Genomic DNA, 20135 nt, shown 5'->3' with positions numbered 1-20135 from the left:
GTGAGGCAGGGGTTTAATTATTAGATGAATGCATTTTGTTGCATAAAGAGTGCATCGTAGATGCCACACAGCATGTTTCAAACTTTTATTAAAGGTGACCAATCTCCTTTGAACCATGCTTATGCAATTTTTGTGTGATAAACATAACAGAAGTTATTCAGAAAAATTTGATTTGGGCCTTTCCATGATTCTGAGAGATTTGAAAGTTGGTGCGAGGGTGAAGGACAAAATTAACATTTGTATGATGAAGTATCATATTTTTCACTAGTATGGCCTGAGGAAATGAAGAAACATGGTAACTGGTGAGGTAGAATTAGTATGGTCTAATGCACTGTAAAATATAGAACATATATAATCATGAGGTTATTTGAAAGACTCAGTTATTACAGTATGAGATTTTTCAGAACAAAAGATGCAGGAATCCTTGTCAATTTGAAATGGTATATCTATTCCCCTCCCTCAGCCTACATCATACATATCTCTCAACTGCTGGTCCGATCAGCAGGCAGGGGATGTGGTGGGGGGAGGTGAAGGGAACAAGGTAGCCAATCCTGACCGCGGGAACCATGACAAGGTTGCTGTGTCACTAGCCATAGAAAAGGACCAGTTTGCTTCAGAATTGGGCTTTTGGTGAATTATACTGGGAGAGAGCTGCTGCTGGACTCATGCGAGGAACAACTAGCAAAGAGGCCTCAATCCTTGCATTTGAGACAGTGGCTGGGACATAGAGAAGCCAGTGGGCACCCAAACCAGAGGAGCAGGAGGAGTCTGGGTGCAGGAGAAAATTCCTGACCGAAAGCCCTTGACTAGACCTGTGCGGTCCTCAAGGGAGCCCTGCTGTTTTCTCTGACCAAAGCCTTCCATGCAAGTAGATAGCCCAATGCCATCAATTGTGTGGGGAGCCACCTGCCTTTATCCCTTTCCAGTAGTGGGTAGAGGGGGGTGAAACGGAGTAGGCCCTTCGCACAATTTATTACGTCTTACTCAAACTCATTTACCCATTAGAAGACAACCCCTCTGTTGAAATTGTGTTGGGAGCAGCCATCCTTAAACATTTCCATGAAAGTGTGGGAAGGGTGGAAACTGTGTGGATCCTTAGCACATTTGAATAAAGTAAATCAATTAATTCACACATAGAAAATCACAGGTTAAGGGTTGTTAGAATTTGAAACTAACAATAGCTCATGCCAAGTGTGTTAGAGCTGGTATAGCCCATAAAGACCTGATTGACTGTCTCTGAAATCTTTGACTTCCACACAAACAGGGGGGCCCATAATTAAAAAAAAAGAAGTAATCGCTAAAATACCACCTTTCAAGTCGGTGTGAACGGTGTAAAATGAAATTCCCCATTCCTTTTAAACCAGAATAACCAAGTATTGTATCCCTTCTGCATGTGTGGTGCAAAACGAAATTATTTTTTTAATTTTTCTCTGACCCCAAACAAGTCCTGCCTTTTATTTTCAATTGTGTTGAAAATCGAATTCCTTTGCGTTCCCTTTTCCCCAACGTTGCCTTTCAAATAACAAGCCCAAAACTATTTTTCTCATTGAATTCCTTTCCCAAACCATGCCTTTTTAAATCAGCAGCAACATTTTTTTCCATTGTTTCTTCACTCCCTGCATCTCGCCTTTCAAGCAAAGTGGTCATATTAAATTAAGGCCTGGAGGGGGGGGGGGTTGCTGTGGGAAAAGTATTGTTTCAAAGTAAGTCATTCCTGTGGACCCTGTATTAGATTGTGAATGTTGTCTGTCGGTTAAATTGAAATTAAATCTGTGTAAATTGTTGTTGCATGTTCCAAAATTTCACCTGTGTTTTATATGACTAGGTCATAGTTGCGATTGTGGCTGTTGCCACAGCATTGGTAGGTGATGTTAGTCTGTCAAATCTTCATTCAATAAATTAATAAATATATATGCTTACTACACACCGGCCTGGTTCCTAGTCCATTGGTGATAGTGGGTATTTGTTGGGGTTGGGTGTGAGACGGGTTGGAGGCCTCACCAAACTGAACGTGAATAAACAGTGCTTTGTGTGCCAACTTGCTTGGGGGGGGAAACACCCTGGTTGAGTGTGACAACATAACCTGTGACATGAGTTTTGATGGAGAAGTGGAAGGCCAGTGCAGTGCAGAGTGCCTGAGAGGGAAGAGGAGAGGGTGAGACTGCAGTAGGATTGGCAAGTTACTTGCAGATTTTGAAAAGTTCAGCTGTGTATTGGTTGCCCCATTGATGCGGGCTTGGACACGAGTCCTCTTCTTGGAGCGGACGGCGAGACGATAATGCTTTTGGAACAGATGGCAGGCCAGTTTGTCTGGGGATGTACTTGGGGCCTGCACCACTCAGCAGCTTTGCACTGGAGTTTCAAAGCTGCCAAGTCAGAGTCATATCTAGAGTATCTGGGTTATCCAAGGCAGAGGAAGGCAGAGACAGGAGAGAATGAAAAGGGAGGAAGGAAGAGTTGCCATAAGTCCCTATGAGGGTCAGGGATACCCGTAAAACGAGAAAGAACCAAGGGATTACGGGAGCCCAAGAAACCCAAGGATTGTAATCCACCAGACAGCTCAGAGAAACTCCCAAGAGATAAGCAAGCCACATAATGAGAGGGGTTACCAATACCCTAGAGAGACATCTGGACAGAGGAACACAAGGGGGCTAGAGAGGCCCAATAAACACAGTGCAGTGAAGAATAAATACTCCCAAGAGACTCCCAAGAAGTGAAGCAAGTGGGGAAAGATGTAGAGAGCGACCAGGGACATATCCCTGCACCTAAAGAAATGGAGACCTTTTGTTTTGTTAGGGACTTAAAACTTTCTTTACAGAACTTAAAGTAACTTTGAGAGACTGACTTCTTAAAAAGAAACAAGTGTTTTCTACAGACACTTATTGAACCCATTGGGTCCTGAGAAGTCAGAGGAAGATCAGGAGAAATCATGGTGAGTGCTGGCCACTCTGCCTAGTTTTTCTTTTATATTTTTCGAAGCAATAGGGCCAGTTTAGCAGATAGGTTTGGACAGAGGACTATTTTTATTGTCTCAACTTAGTTATAGTTTTGATATTAAGGGAACCACCTTTTAGCAATAGGGCTGGAAAGGAGTTTTCTTCTTAGGTTAAATAAAGTATCTTGAAAACAAATGTGTGTGCCCTTGCTAGTGAACAATACTCAAGGCGGTTGTTTAGTTGGACCGATTCAGGTGTTTAAGCCGGTCCACAGTTTAGGCGAAGGGTTGGTCTGCTAAGTTGTAGATCCAAGCAAGAGGTCAAAAAAATGTACAAACCGCTCACTGTGTTCAAAAATACTGAAATTCGAAAGCAATAATTTATTTGCTAATACAAACAAACATAAAGTGCATGGATTTTAAAACCATGCTGAAGAATGCAACATACATATGAAAAAACAATAACAATTCATAATGACATCAAATAACAAAAGAAAAGTGTAGTATATTCAACAGGGTGAACATAGAAAACTTTATGATTAGTATACAGATGGATTTCAATAGTCTCATTATTGTATGACAGTATACATGCGAATATAAATGGGTGGGTATTCTGTGAATAAATCCAAAGGAAAAAATAGAAACAGGAGGGGCTAAAAAATCGCCCATATTGCAAAAAGTGTCCTAATTCATAGGAAATTTCCTGTTTATGTTTCGTATTCCTTCTAATTGTGACAATAAATGTTCCAGGGTCGTAGGGAAAACAAGATATCTTTTAGGCCAACGTGGCAGAGACTGAATGTACAGAATATGGTACAACAGGGAACCATACAAAACACGTGTTCCCAGTTTGTGTCACCTTTCGGCAGATTTGCATCAAATTGCATCCGCCTTCATCAGGGCTCCATAGGGGCGACGCTGCAATGTATATAAAAGAACTCCAGTGAGTATATTCACAGAATGCCAATACTCATTAGAGCATAGGAAAATACAACACAAGTTCTCAAACATCGTGCTGGCAGCTTACCTGCCGGTGCTATAGATCCCAAGTTCTCGGTTCCGATTCACTAAGAGGCCAGGGGCTGAGCATGGGACTTCCTCAGGCTTGGTCCTGCTGAGAGATGCGGACCCGTACAGTGGAGGGTAGGCTCTACATCATGATGCTGTGTAGAGGGCAAAAAGAGAGTGGAGTGGTGTATGAGGAACTGGTGCCGGGACCATACTGCTTGCGGTGGCAAACCGCGAAGGCAGTGCACAGTCATAATAAAAATCCCCAGTAATAAATAAAAGAATAGTTCAAAAATGCGAAAGGTACCTGCTGATCGGGTAATCATGATTCACTGCAGGGAGGGTGGGTTGAGAGCACAGTGTTATTTCTTCTGGTCAACCAACTGTTGGCTTTAAATGATTCCTGGATAAGTCAGGAACCTGGAGGGGAGGGAAATGAAGAGGAAACCACGAGTGAACTGGGCTATCAATGTTAGCCTTCAGTATTCGAACTACAGGACATTATTATGAGTGATTGCAGATTGTGCCAAATCCAAAGATGATGCGAGAGGAAAAATGTAGAATCTCGCGGAGGGTGTGCTGTTGTGAGCTGATACAGACTTGTAGAAATTACGTAAGTGGCGTTAGTATTGTGCCGTGGACAAAGAATAGTCGGCCAAACCTTAAGCACTTGCCATGCGTGTGCAGGCATTTTGTTCGTTACAAAATGTGTATCCACTTCAATAGAGGGCTGCAACCGATGTGTGTTAGTTTTCATCTGAGAATTCGAAAATGAGAGAGGTACGGTACCTTTGCTGGAGACACAGCCTTGTCCATCTCCAAACTCAGGGAATGCACTGGCCGGCTAGCGTAGAACGCTGCTAAGCGTTCTCAGGAGTTGCGCGAGCGCTGAAAGCTGTTGTCTAAGTAAGAGAGTCCCTAACGACCACGCGTGCGCAGAACGAAAAGCTCCATGACGCGGGCCAATCCCGTGATGGGGTTAACCAGACATCAGCCTTCGTTGCCCTACACACCAATTACTGGTTACGTGTGCACCCCGAAACTCAGGTCATATACAGACCTACACTACCATGTGCAGGTTTACCCTGTCACATACTAACCTGCCATGAGGGACGAGCACTGGGCTTTTCCTTGTGCAACGCTCCATTGCTGCAGACCCACGCCTCGTATGGGTCGCCATGGCAACTAGTAAGTCAACAAGTCTGCGAGAGCGCACGCCCGCACTCTCATGCAACTACACTTCCTGGTCCAATGGGATTGGCCCGCATAATGTAGCTTTTCGCTCCGCGCACGCGTGGTCGTTAGGGACGCTCTTACTTAGACAACGGCTTTCAGCGCTTGCGCAACTCCTGAGAACTCTCAGCAGCGTTCTACGCTAGCCGGCCAGTGCATTCCCTGATTTTGGAGACGGACAAGGCTGTGTCTCCAGCAAAGGTACCGTACCTCTCTCATTTTCAAATTTTCAGATGAAAACTATCACACATCGGGTGCCGCCCTCTATTAAAGTGGATACACATTTTGTAACTAACAAAATGCCTGCACACGCATGGCAAGTGCTTAAGGTTTGGCCGACTATTCTCTGTCCACGGCACAATACTAACGCCACTTACGTAATTTCTACAAGTCTGTATCAGCTCACAACAGCGCACCCTCCGCGAGATTCTACATTTTTCCTCTCGCATCATCTTTGGATTTGGCACAATCTGCAATCACTCATAATAATGTCCTGTAGTTCGAATACTGAAGGCTAACATTGATAGCCCAGTTCACTCTTGGTTTCCTTTTTATTTCCCTCCCCTCCAGTGATCCTGACTTATACAGGAATCATTTAAAGCAAACAGTTGGTTGACCAGAAGAAATAACACTGTGCTCTCAACCCACCCTCCCTGCAGTGAATCATCATTACCCGATCAGCAGGTCCCTTTCTCATTTTTGAACTATTCTTTTATCTATTACTGTGGATTTTTATTATGACTGTGCACTGCCTTCGCGATTTGCCACCGCAAGCAGTGTGGTCCAAGCACCAGTTCCTCCTACACCACTCCACTCTCTTTTTGCCCTCTACACAGCATCATGATGTAGAGCCTACCCTCCACTGTACGGGTCCACATCTCTCAGCAAGACCAAGAAATAGGAAGTCCTATGCTCAGCCCCTGGCCTCTTAGTGAATCGGAACCGAGAACTTGGGATCTATAGCACCGGCAGGTAAGCTGCCAGCACGGTGTTTTCGAGAACTTGTGTTTGTTTGTTTGTTTGTTTTTATTACTTATATTGCGCAGCAGACCCAAGGGTAACCGGGCGCATTTTATAAGGCAGCTCAAAACTTTGTTACAAGATCACATGGCAAAAATAGAGCAACAAGAATAATATACAGGAGTATACACAAAATATACAGGAATATACAGCATGTAAAATGTAAAAGCATGTATTTACGGTCCTAAGCAGAAATTCCTAGGCTTGAATAAGTCCAGGCAGTAGATGATCTAAAGTGTGTCTGCATTTTGATCCACGTTATAAGGTTGTGTCGGAAGGTGGGGTAGGGTTGGTCAGTCTTCAAGGTGGATGGTAGGGTGTTCCAGAGTTGAGCTGCTTTCACCTGAAAGCTGCATCCACCGACTTTAGTCAGTTTGACTCTAGGTATGGATAGGTTATTGGAGTTAGCAGATCTAGTAAGTCTTGTTGGTTTTAGTTTGGTGAATCTGGCAGAGAGGTACTGCGGTGCAGCATTGTTAAGGCATTTGTGGACCAAAGAGGCAACTTTTAGTTGGATTTTCTCCTGAGTAGAGAGCCAGTTGTTAGCTCGTCTGAGTGCGGTGATGTGGGCTCTCCTGTGAATGCAAAGTGCTGCTCTAAGCGCGTTCTGCAGAATTTGAATTCTTTTGATGACTTCCTTGATAGCCCCAATATAGAGCGAATTGCAGTAGTCCAGTTTTGATAACACAAGCGCTCTCGCGAGTGTGATGCAGCTATTGTTTGATAGGAAGGGTTTGCCTGCTCTTATCAATTTGCAGGTGTAGGCGGTTGCTGAAGCCATCGCATTGACCTGCTTGTTGAAAGAAAGGGTGGAGTCCAGGTAGAAACCCAGAGTTTTAACCGTGTGGGCGGTTGTGATTTGGTTGTTGTCGATATTGAAGGAGGAGTAGTTGGGGCCCAGTTTTTTGAGGGTGGAGGGTGTGCCCAGGATGATGATTTCAGTTTTGTCATCATTCAGGGATAGACCGTGTGTGGCCATCCATGCCTGGATGATGAGATACACTCTGTTCACCAAGGCCAAATCCTTGTCGTAATCACCGGTAAGTGGTAGGAGAATCTGGGTATCATCTGCATAATTAGTGTAGGTGATACCAAGAAGGTCCAGATTATCGAAAAGGGGCTTAGTAAAGATGTTGTAGAGTGTAGGTGAAACACAGGATCCTTGGGGCACACCACATGCAATGGGGATGGAGTTTGCTGCCGCAGTGGTGGAGAAGACTCTCATTGTCCTGTTATTGAGGAGGGATTGGATTCATTTTGTGGCTTCTTCTGAGAAGTGCGCGGATATATCCAGGTGCCTGCAAAGGACATTGTGGTCAACAAGGTCAAATGCGGCTGATAAGTCCAGGAGGAGGAGTAAGGCTGGTTTGCCTTGATCCCTTAGCTCATCAATTTGCGCCTTTAGGTCTAAGAGGGCAGTTTCGGTTCCATGCTGGGGGCGGAAGCCAGACTGCCATACTCCTTGTAAATTGTTGTTTTCAAGGTGGTTCTGTATTTGTGAGTACGCCACTTTATCTATGATTTTTAAGAGGAATGGCACAGTGGTGATTGGGCGGTAGTTCGTGGGTATGGCAGGGTCTCGTGTCTGTTTTTTAAGCAAAGGGAGTACCCAAGATTCTTTTAGGTTGCTTGGTATGGACCCTGTAGCGAATGAGGCGTTAATGAGTTTTGAGATAAAGGGAGCCAGGTCTCTAGCTGCGTCCTTTATCAGTTGAGGTGGACATTGATCCACCTGGCAATTAGATGGTTTGAGTGACAGTATGATTTTTTCTGTCTCAATAGTAGATACTTTTGAGAATTTGAAGCGAGGGTAGTTGGTGCTATTTTTAGGAGGGGTGATATCTGTTTTGGGCTTAGTGTCGAGACTGAGCAAGGATTTATTCGTGGCAATTTTAGATTGGAGAGATGTTACGTTATTAGCTAGGGCTTGCTGAATGTTGGTACACCATGTTTTATCTTTGACACAGTTGTCAGGCACTGGGATGGGGGATTCTATTTCCTTTAGGATAATGAGTTCTTTCATGCTAGAGTTGGCTTGGGCTATTCTAGTGTTGTAGGTTTCCCGTTTGGCTGCTAGTATTTCCTTATTGTAGATGGTAGATATATCTCTCAGGGTGCTTTTATTTTCTTCCGATGGTTGTAATTTCCATGCGACCTTGCATTGTCTTTTTTTGGTACGAAGAGTTTTTAGATGGGAGGGTGTAACAGGAGTTGAGGTGGGCTTTAGGTTTGCTGCGTCTCACTTTGAGTGGTGCAATTATGTCCAAGGCAGAGGACATGAGTTTGTTGTACTCGTTCACTAGTGTTTCAGGCTCCAGGTTGTCTGGTAGTGAATTAAGTGTGGGGAGGATGAGCAGGAGTAGGGTGTCCGGGGTGATGTTTTTCTTGTTTCTGGTTGGGATGGATGGTGCTGGCTGGACTGAGGCGGTAGTGGGTCTGATCGTTTCTAGAGCAAAAGTTATAAGGAGATGGTCTGTCCAAATTAGTGTTGTATTTTCCTATGCTCTGAGTATTGGCATTCCATAAATATACTCACTGGAGTTTTTTATATACATTGCAGGGTCGCCCGTACAGAGCCCTGATGAAGGCGGACACAATTTGATGCAAATCTGCAGAAACGTGATACGAACTGGGAACACCTGTTTTGTATGGTTCCCTGTTGTACCATATTCTGTACATTCAGTCTCTGCCACGTTGGCCTAAAAGATATCTTGTTATCCCTATGACCCTGGAACATTTATTGTCACAATTAGAAGGAATATGAAACATAAACAGGAAATTTCCTATGAATTAGGACACTTTTTGCAATTTGGGTGATTTTATAGCCCCTCCTGTTTCTATTTTTTTCCTTTGGATTTATTCACAGAATACCCACCCATTTATATTAGCATGTATACTGTCATACAATAATGAGACTATTGAAATCCATTTGTATACTAATCATACAGTTTTCTATGTTCACCCTGTTGTATATACTACACTTTTCTTTTGTTATTTGATGTCATTATGAATTGTTATTGTTTTTTCATATGTATGTTGCATTCTTCAGCATTGTTTTAAAATCCATGCACTATGTTTGTTTGTTTTAGCAAATAAATTATTGCTTTCGAATTTCTGCATTTTTTAACACAGTGAGCGGTTTGTACATTTTTTTGACCTCTTGCTTGGATCTGCAACTTAGCAGACCAACCCTTCCACTAAACTGTGGACCGGCTTAAACACCTGAATCGGTCCAACTAAACAACTGCCTTGAGTATTGTTCACTAGCAAGGGCACACATTTGTTTTCATGTTATGCTTTACGGCTCAGTACCCTTGCTGAATTGAGCCCAACCCTACCACCCTACGGGGCCTTTCTTGTTACTAAATAAAGTATCTTGACAACCTGTCCTCCCCTCCGTATCCTCCTTCTGGCTTGCCACACCCTTCATAGTGAGACGGGCCTGATTCCCCTATGATTAAACTGGAACACTATATCCCAGAATCGGAAAGAAGGGGGCCAGTCACTAACCGTTAGGCTAGATTTCAGTAACTGAACTCTATTTTTGGGACTGTAAAAAAAGGAAAGAAGCAGCTCAGCTCTATATACACCTCTGAGTGTAAACTTGATCAGCTAGATGCAACATCTTTGTGAGTGTGAGCATATTGGAGACTGGGCACTATATATATATGACCAGTGCTAAAGCCAAATTCTTGTGCGGGAGGGGTGCAGAAATAGAGCTTCTCAAGGGACACCACTCAGATAAGTTTATTATCATTTTACTAGTACTTTTAGGAATAATATTGTGAACATGTTATACAATTAGGCTTAATTATTACGTTTTGTTGCAGTGCTTACTTGGTGTACAGTTAAAAGGGAAACCAATGTATTTTAATTATTTTTCAGCATTTTACTCTTGTATTGTCTTCTGCAAACTGGTAAACGGTATGCTTGATATTCAAGATAGAACTGACAGGTATGCTTTTCTACGTGATTGCTATATATATATGCATAGAACGTGAAAACGTTTGCCTTGAGGCTTCTTGGCTCAAACGTGAAATATGCTGCTAAACAAGGACACGGCGACCAATTCCAACAGAAGGCAAGAAAAGAGCGTATGTGGGAAACAACCATGTTTTTACATGTTTCCGGCATTTGGTTTATTCTGCAGTTGACTTGATAGACCGGAGATGGGAGTTCCTCGGTTAGGCGGCCTGAGGGAACAGCATACTGCCACCCAGTCTGGCTGGTTCTTTTTATATTTTGAGATCTGAAAAAGAATTAGATGCTCTTGCACCATGGGTCGGCTAAAACCATTTCAGTATTGGTGATAGAAAGAGGTTGGTTCCATGAATGTCTTTGTGGACAATACGGAGAGCTTTGTATTTTATTCTTTGTTTCACTGGCAACATATGTCTATGTGAATGAAAGGGAAGCATGATTTGTAGGTCCCAGGTTCAGGCCCACCTCCTGGAATTTTCATCTGGGTGTGCCAGGATTGTGATCCGGGGGTGAGGGGGGCAACCTCCATTGGGTCTGGGTGTAGGGGTAACCTAAGCTTAGTGTTGCTGTTGAGACTGATTTCACAGATCCTTGATCCAGCATAACATGTCTTCCCGGATCTGGAAACATTAATTATCACCCTTCAATTGTTTTAGGCTGTTAGGATGCTTTAAAAGTTGCAGAAGCCTGGATTCAAACCCAGGTTGTTAAGACCAGGGGGCAGGGGGGGTCCCACATTTACCCGCAAGACTTCTTGAATGTCTGATAGATGTTAGTTAGGATTGCACTATGTGACAGATTTAACGTAATGGAATGGGCATTAGTATAGCGCCTTTCAACATTGATACACGCTATAGGTTGAATGCCCTTAGGGAACAAAGTCCAACTATGGGAAACTCATCAGAGTTATAGAATGCATCTGTGCATTTTAGCCAGTATGACGGTAGGTAGGGGTGGCCAGGACCCTGCTAGTCACCCATGTTGAGCAGCCAAGTGGGTGAGTGGAGAGAGAGAGAGAGAGAGAGAGAGAGAGAGAGAGAGAGAGAGAAAGAGAGAGAGAGAGAGAGAGAGAGAGAGAGAGAGAGAGAGAGAGAGAGAGAGAGAGAGAGAGAGAGAGAGAGAGAGAGAGAGAGAGAGAGAGAGAGATCGAGAGATATCGAGATCGAGATCGAGAGAGAGAGATCGAGAGATATCGAGAGATATCGAGATCGAGATCGAGATCGAGCATATGTGCAGCTAGACCGAATTTTATAGTGGGGGATAGCTGCATTCTAATGACGGATATGCTGTGCAAAGTATGTGAGGTAGGAGAGAGAGTGTGTACAGCTAAACCACATCTCATCATGGGAGATAGCAGCAGTCTAATGGCAGGTGTGCTGTGCAAATATGTGAAGCAAGGGGAGACAAAATAGAATACATGATATATGACATTTATAACACGCTTATACACAAGTGTTTCAAGGCGCGATGAGGCAAGGGAGGGGGAACAGAGGGAAGAAAGAAACAATGATCTTACTAGACCACATGTGTGCATTTTAGCCAGTGTGAGGTAGGTAGGGGTGGTCAAGTCCCTTCTAGTCACATATTTTGAGCAGGCAAGTGGGTGGGGTGGAGAGGTAGTCTGGAGAGTATTCGGGAGAGATATTATGTGTGTAGCTAGACCACATTTTATTGTGGGACATAGCTGCATTCTAGTGGCAGAGGTGCTGTGTGAAGTATGCAAGTCAGTAGAGACATTGGGCCTCATTACGACCCAGGCGGTAAGTTACCGCCTGGGCCGTGACTTTACCACCATGGCGTAAACTACGTTTACGCCATGGTGGTTGGCGGATTTACCGCCCCATTCCAACCTTGGCGGGGCGGTAAATCCCCAATCCCCATTTACCCTTCCCCATTCCCATTTTTGCCCCATAGGGCGTAATGGGAGTGGGGAAGGCGTTAATTACGCCACCGTAAATTACGGTGGCGTAATTAACATCAAGGTCCCTTAGCGCCATGGATTTTAACACCTGCTAAAAGCAGGTGTTAAAACCTCCATGGCGCTAAGGGACCTCGGAATCGGAATCAGGCGGTAAGGGTCGGCGCTGTTTACGCCGCCGTAAACCCCTTACCGCCTGGGTCGGAATGAGGCCCATTATGTGTACATCTAGACCGAATTGTAACGTGGGGGATAGCTGCTTTCTAATGGTGGAGGTGCTGTGCAGAGTATGTGAGGTAGGACAGGCATTACGTGTGCAGCTAGACCGAAATTATATTGTGTGGGGTAGCTGAATTCTAATGGCAGAGGTGCTGTGCAAAGTGTGTGAAGCAGGAGACGTTCTGTATACAGCTAGACCGAATTTTATCGTGGTGGGTAGTTGCATTCTAATGGCAGGGGAGTTGTGAAAAGTATGTAAGGTAGCAGAAACATTGTGAGCAGTGAGACTGAATTTTACCGTGGGAGATTGCTGCGTTCTAATAGTCGAGATGATTGCTATGGTGTAATATAGTATTGTTTACATTTTATATCTTTTTCTAGATTCATATAGATGCACATGCAGTGGCCACCTTATACATTTGTCTTTGGGCCCACCCTGGAAATACATCTAAATGTACTATATTGTATATTCTTAAATTACTCGGTATGTAAATAACGCAGTACATTAGCTACCCCTGAAATTCATCCGAATGCAATCCACCGGCCATCCCCAATGTTCACCCAGATGCACCACACTGACTGCCACTGCAGTGCATCCAAGTGCGATACCTAGGCTACCCTCACACCTCATACAAGTACAACACAAAATGTTATTGAGTGCTAGCATGCACAAGAGAGCCAAGGTGGGAGGAGAGGCAGGATTAAGAGGTAGACCGTGCAGGTTAAGGGGTTTCCAGCCTCCTGGTATCACTCCTGGTGGGGCGTGGCAGGCCGCTGCTCACTTGCTACCCCACTATTCATCATTGTCTGATACATACTCTTTACATACAGTTTTAAAATAGCAGGGTCCACAATATACATCATGTATTCTGTATGCATGCAAATACTGTTAATAGTTACTCAAGCAGTATGATGTCATCGAGGCAGTACTTATCAGTTCATGAAATGTTCTGGCCTGGCAGTCTGGGCTCCCACGCAGGCAACGATGCATTCTATTTGGGTCAGAACACCATTGGTAAGTATGGATGAGAAGATCTGAAGCTGGTCCATGCTTGCCATCCTAGCCTTGACCTGTTTAGGTAGGACCTTTTTCACCCAGCACAGTGAGGTGCAGCTGGATTCCCCATCTGCAGCAAGCAAGGCACCAACATCTTGGCATATTCACTTTCACTTGGGGAAACTAACTGAAATCATCAAGCAATAGGAAAGTCAACAGCCTGGGGATTTGAGTACACATGGGATAGTTATTTGCCAGACACTGCCATAAGGGTGCCACCTGGCCGTAAGATGGGAATATCTGGAAACGCATGCGAGTACCTCAGCATTTGATGTGATTACTTTGCAAATGTCTATACTGTGATGATTCTTCAGATGGTGTCACTTCTCCCTGGAGGGGAGCCCCTTTTCAGGGGGCTAGAGAGGTGAGGCCGCTAACCAATAGTCCCCCTACGAGGGTAACATGCAGGAGTACCTCATGGGGATGAACTCCTCTCCTGGGGATAAGGACGTAGGTCTGGGAAAACGGTCCCTTTAAATCCCAAACCCATAGGATATTGACAACTCCCAAACCTCCTTTGCATATCATAAATTCTAAAACCATGTGCTAGTGTAAAGTGTCAGATAGTCTTGATACAATAAATACAGGGACGAAGGATAACTTAAGAATGCTATGGACAAGAATGAAGAGTGTCTGACCAGTTATTGTCAGTTGGACTGACGTTACGCTGGGGCAGCGGCCACTATTTATATCAAATGGCAAAGAGGGACAAGGTGAGCGATATCTGGAGAAGAAAGAAGGGTCTCAATCTCGGTATCCAAAGAAGAAGGGAGAGCTGGCTAACAAGGCTAGAAGAGAAAGTATTGATGGTTGACACTGCAAGGTGGAGAGAGGTTGTATAGAGAAAGCACAAGAGGGGAAACAAAGATCTTGTGACCCGAAAACGAAAGGCAGTGGAGAGAACAAGAGAAGTCTGTGTTGGTAGAATGTCAATCCTAACCAAGGAGTTAGTTCAAGACAGGCAGCATGAAGCTGCCGTGAAGCAGTCTGTAAAAAGGAGAAACGACAACAGATGCCTATTTGTTACATTAGAGGAATGGGTTGTTTCAATGAACTTACTGAAACCCTTTCAGGTGGGATTTAAGAAAGGATTCTCTACGATGGATCATTGCCTACTTTTAAATGTAATTATTGAAAAGTACTGTTTGATTAGCGGTGAGAAGCTGTATGTGGCCTTCATTGATTTAGAGAAAACCTTCATTTCCATGGCCAGAAATCTGCTGTGGCACAAGTTGGCTGCATGGAATATGCAGAAAGGACTAAACTTCTAAACTTAATTCAATGCGGTTATGCAGACAAGCATGCAGCAGTACAGAGTATCAGATTTGGCAATACCTTAGCAGATTTCCCAACAAACAAAGGTGTGAAGCAAGGCTGTCCACTTGTGCCATTGTAATTAATTTTATGTATTGCAGATTTTGCCCCCATTCACAAAAAACCTCTTTCTCCCCTGCTGCAGTACTTTTTGGAGCGCTCCTGTAAGCAGATGACGCAGCCTACTACACTTGATGCCAAGGGGACTGCAGCAAGGATTTATGTATGCAGAGGAATATTTCAATGCCCACAGCCTAAAGCTGAACATGCACAAATACAAAATTGTGATGTTTGGGAAAGATGAGAACCATTACTCATGGCTATAAAAGGGGAGGCGCATTGAGGAAGTTCATTCCTATTGTAATTTGGGATTATTTCCTGACAAAAATGGGAAGTGGTCAAAGCATATTGAAATGGGACGAATTTAGAGAGGCAGCCATAAGCAAAGACAGTAAGACTTTCTGGTTCATAGTTTCAGACTGGAAAGACACAGAAGATAACACCCTCTGCGGTATGATTACAGCAGAGGAATTCATTTTCAAGTCCTGTACCAGGAGGAGGATGACCTTGAAGGTTCTTCTATAGAGAGCCCAGTTGAAATAGACTGGACATCACTTAATCATAGTGGGCAACACATTAATATTACCCTGTTGGCCATGAAAAAGGCATTACTGAGTACAAAAAGCCACAAAACACCAGGCCAGACAAAACCCCTGTTGACCTCTGGAAAGACGAGCCTGATGTCTGTATACCTGTATTAACTAGGTTGTTGCAAGTAGTGGTTTGCCTCAACAAGGTCCCGGAGTCATGGCACTGTGCGAAGATCATACCATTTATAGAAAGAAAAACCGACCACCTACAAACCAATCTCCCTACTCGATGCTTCAGGGACATCATTTGCCAAAGTGATACTACAACAACTTCAGGATTGGGTGATAGTGAGACGCCTAATTCACAACTTCAGGCTGGGTTTCAGAAAGGGGTAAGCACAGTAGATCAGTGCTTCTGCCTGTCCATGATTCTGCTGAAGTACACTGTACTGAAGAGAATGTGTGTTTATGCAGTATATAGAGATCACCAAACTGCTTCTTTTGACAGTGTACCTAGGGAAATGTCATGGTTCTGCTGAATAGTGGTTTGACTTGCCAGATGGTATCCATCTTCCAACTTTATTGTAATAGGACAGAAACCTTGAGATTGGGCCCGTTAGGAGAAACCACTGACCAGTTTCCCATAGATGGAGGCATGCAGCAAGAATGTGTCCTTGCTCTGCTTCTGTTTTGCTTATATATACATGTAATTATCAATAGTCTGCTGGTGGAATGTAAGAGGGAGAACTTAGACCCATCGAAAATCTGTGCTGATGGTTATCCGGCTCAATTTTTCACAGATGACTTAGTTCTGTTATCTATGCCACCTATGGGGATCAATTGGGGTCTGAAGTGTTTTACTAGTAAGTGCTCACAACTTGGACTAACACTCAATAGAAATAAGAACACAGTGATGGCGTTTAGGCCCCAGAGGTCTAGGGTTAGGAGACTGGAAGTAGAGGGGACTGTTCTGGAACAGGTCGCATACTACGACTACTTGGGGGTACGATTCTCTGACACTGGGTCATGGGCTGGTCAGTCCAGTAGGTCGCAATCTATTCTTGAGGAGAACAGTGGTGGCCTTAGGTACATTTTTGTATCTCATGGTGAGCAAGCGGTTTTACCTGCCATTGATATTTGAATGATCCAAGTTACATTGGCAGTTTTGTATGAAACTGAAATATGGGGCCAATTTAATGGTTCAAAACTGGGCGTGATTGAGAATACATTTCTAAAAAGATTACTTGGGCTACCATGTAGTTCACCATGTGCACCAATACTGATGGAGTGTGGACTTGAACCCATAACCCACCAATTGGCCTGGAAACTGGTTTTATATTGGAAGCGGCTTTGGGCCTCCCTGGTGTTGGAAAGTACCAATAAGCTCTTACTGACTTGTTGAACCATCTGGGAGGTCGATCTCTTCAATGGCCTACCCATGTAAAACAACAACTGGGCTTGGTGGGTCTAGACAAACTCTGGAAGAATCCACAGAATATGTTGCGCAATGTCAAGAGATGTCAAGAGACTTGCTTTGCTAAATGGGAGAATCAGGAACACCTCCTAAGCCAGTGCTCGAGATTGAAATCGGCCTGGATTATCCCTCAATAAAACCCATTTTGGGTCGTGAGAGTTATTTAGACCAAATAACTCCAGCCTATGCGTGCATCTGTCATGGCCACGGGCCCCAGAACACAAAAACCACACCATCTAGTGACGAGGGCAATGGGTCACTTAACTCACTTATGTCCCTTTGGAACTCATAAACACAGGGGCCCTGGCTGGACTCAGTCCTGGTCCCTTTGGCGCCAGGCTCATGTAGAGATGTGAGCAGGAACACTTATTTCAGTGCAGGAGTGCTTTTATTTTACAAGAATTTTCCAGGTGCTGGAAGCCTTTATCCCAGAGAACATCCCCATGTGCTGACTCATAGGGCGTGGCTCCCTAGGCCTGGTGTTCAGGTGATGACTCATTGGGTGTGGCAGCAGGTAGGCCAGAGCTACTGGCCGTGGCCGGGAACAAGACTATATAAACCCACTGATCCCTCAAGCAAACGCTTTACATTACTTTTCACCTCTGTGCAACGTGACGCTCACCGTCACTTGGACCAGCTACTTAACTTATGCTCCTGCAACAGCATCCTTACCTGGACCCTGGCTCGCATCTCATGCAACGCTCTAGCAGATCCCGAATCGATGCCTCAGCACCTGCGCTATCTGTCCCACAAAGCAGAAGTCCTGAAACGAGAAAAGAAGACAAGGTTAGAACTCCCAAAAACACCCAACCCAGGGTCGCGCCGCATTTAAAACCCAACTCACACCATAAGGCTCCGTTAAAGGCTACTTACCAGCTGTTGAACCATCTCAGCCCCGCTCCTCCATAACACCGGCTCTGCTTCTTCTACCGCAGCTACCGCCGGCACCTCTACACCACCTGCAAGGGGGAGAGTGCAGAGAAAAGAGACATTACATACAAAGGACAGAGAACAAACTTTACAAATACAATTACAACAGTCGGAAGACAAGTGGGCAAATGGAAACAAGGGAAACACTTACCTACAAGAGAAGTGGACTAGTCGCAGCTGGCCTGGACTTCAACGACAAGGGACCAGTGAAGGAATTTGGTTCCCTTCAACAAGCGCCCCTGCCAGAAGTAGCAGGACGAAGAGCTTATCATTCAGCAGGTGAGCCTCAAGAGTAGTGTAACCCCAGGGAAGCCACATTCAGGGAGAAGAGGTCTGGAGAAGGGGTCAGGGACCACAGACTACATATTCGTATGACCCCACCCTTATATTCACGCAGGAACCGCACTGCTCATCACCGCAGTGCCTCACACAGACACAGAGGAAGGAACCGACAAGAGGAGTTTCATCCTTGGGAGTGCTGTGACTGTGCCCCAATGCCTCCACAGAGACCAGGTGAGCGTAACAGCACCCTATTTACCAAATTCAATATTGGCACCCTCCAGGTCTCGACTTTTACCTGCGGCTGGAGGGATGGTAACTCTGAAGTTTGCCTGGCCTGCAGTATGGCCCCCAAATCTGTTGGGCATTTCTTGCTCTTCTGTGAATGTTATAATGAATTGAAGATAATGTACCTGATCTCACTATTTAGGAATAAACATGTAAAAAATACTGTGGATGCAGTTGCCCTATACCTATCGACTGAAATTTTAAATGATATTTATTTTGTTGCCGAATGCATTCATCGTGTTTGGCTTTGTAGGAAACCTTTGTCTTTTGTGGAACTGATTTTTGTGTTATGCAATTAACTTGATTTTATGGTACGCTTATGCACATTTTAATGCTAGCTGTGTCCTGGATTCAACATGTGATGTGTGGAGCAATGTTTAAAAATGTATGTATGCTAATGGCAAAACTGCTGAATAAAACATTTTGACTGACATAAAAATGATTGCGATGAAAGCTTCAGCTAGGTTAGGAGGTCTTTTAAGATTCTATCATATGTATGGTGCTGTTTAATTGGTAAGTGGGCCTCTTCAGGGGTTGGGCAGAGCAGTAAAAATGTGTCAGTAATAGCTGCGCCCAATCCTGAGTTTGGACGGAAAGTGGGAGGTTTACCTCTAAATTTTGGCTGGAGGTAAAAACCTCCCCTTTCCTCCCATTTTCGGCGCTATTACTGCCGGCGCTATTACCGTGGCTGTAATAGCACAGAAAAGCCCCATACAGTCCTATGGACTCAGAATAAATGGGGATTAACACTGCCACTACAACTTGAGAACTGACGCAAATTGTGCCAGACCGAGTTACGGTAAGACTACTAGCGTTGGGCCATATCCTGACGCATTGAACACTGGGATCCCGGCCAACTCGTGATGAGGTCATTTGTGTTTATAATGCTAAACCATGCACCTTACTATTATCCAAGAGTGAATTTGGGGGCACTGAAATTGTTCTCAAATTGGAGTAATATACAAGCTTAGAGACTATTAGGTAAGGCGCCCCTAAATGTGCAGTACGCTTAGAAGTGGGGATCTCAAGTATAGAAATTCAGGCAAAATTGAGGTTTGCTTCCTATTGTCTGAAGATATACTTGGGATACTCTGAAAACCCCAACATGACTAAAGTATTGGAGGAAATAGTAGGGTCATCTTTAATAAATATGTCTGGTTTATGGAGGGCCGCAATATTTTAGTAAGTTGGTTTTTTTATATTCTGGATAGTTTTAAGAATATTTCATTGAATCGATATCCTGAAACAAAACACATTAAGGCATGATGGTGGGATGAGCAGACAAAAAGTGTGCACCCTTTCCTCCTTGAAAATGTACGCCAGTCTCTGTGTAAATATGATACAAGTTGGGGAATTATGCTATATAAAATCGGCAGAGTCCGGAAGGCTGGTATTAATGAGCCACCAATTAAATAATCGAAGGAAATGGGAGCCACATGGACAAGAAATGTTATTGTAAAATGGGTGTTTCGGAGGATGTGTGCCACTTTAAACTGTTATGCAAAAATGTGTGAGTTGTTTAGTAAATGGCTAAGGACCTCATTAAGGGTTAGGCGGAGTGGTAAAAATGTGGTGATAATGCTATTGCCACTGCATTACCGCTCCACCCAATCCTGAGTTTGGGCGGAAAGTTGGAGATTTACCTTCAGCTTTGAGCTGGAGGTAAATCTTGAGCTTTCTGCCCATTTTCGGCGCTATTTCCGCCGGTGGTAATAGCACCTAATAGCCCCATAGAGTCCTCAGGACTAAATGGGGATTAACAGTGACACTTGGGATCCAGCACAAATTGTGCCGTACCGAGTTGCGGTAATGCTAATAGCTTTGGGCAGTATCCTGGTGCATTTACCATTGGATACCGTCCAACTTGTAATGAGGTCCTAAAGCTGCAT

The sequence above is a fragment of the Ambystoma mexicanum genome, chromosome 11 (assembly GCF_040938575.1).
Source record: "Ambystoma mexicanum isolate Mex_15411 chromosome 11, UKY_AmexF1_1, whole genome shotgun sequence".
Lineage (NCBI taxonomy): Eukaryota > Metazoa > Chordata > Amphibia > Caudata > Ambystomatidae > Ambystoma > Ambystoma mexicanum.
The sequence above is the reverse complement of the archived record's forward strand: the minus strand, read 5'-3'. Positions refer to the sequence as shown.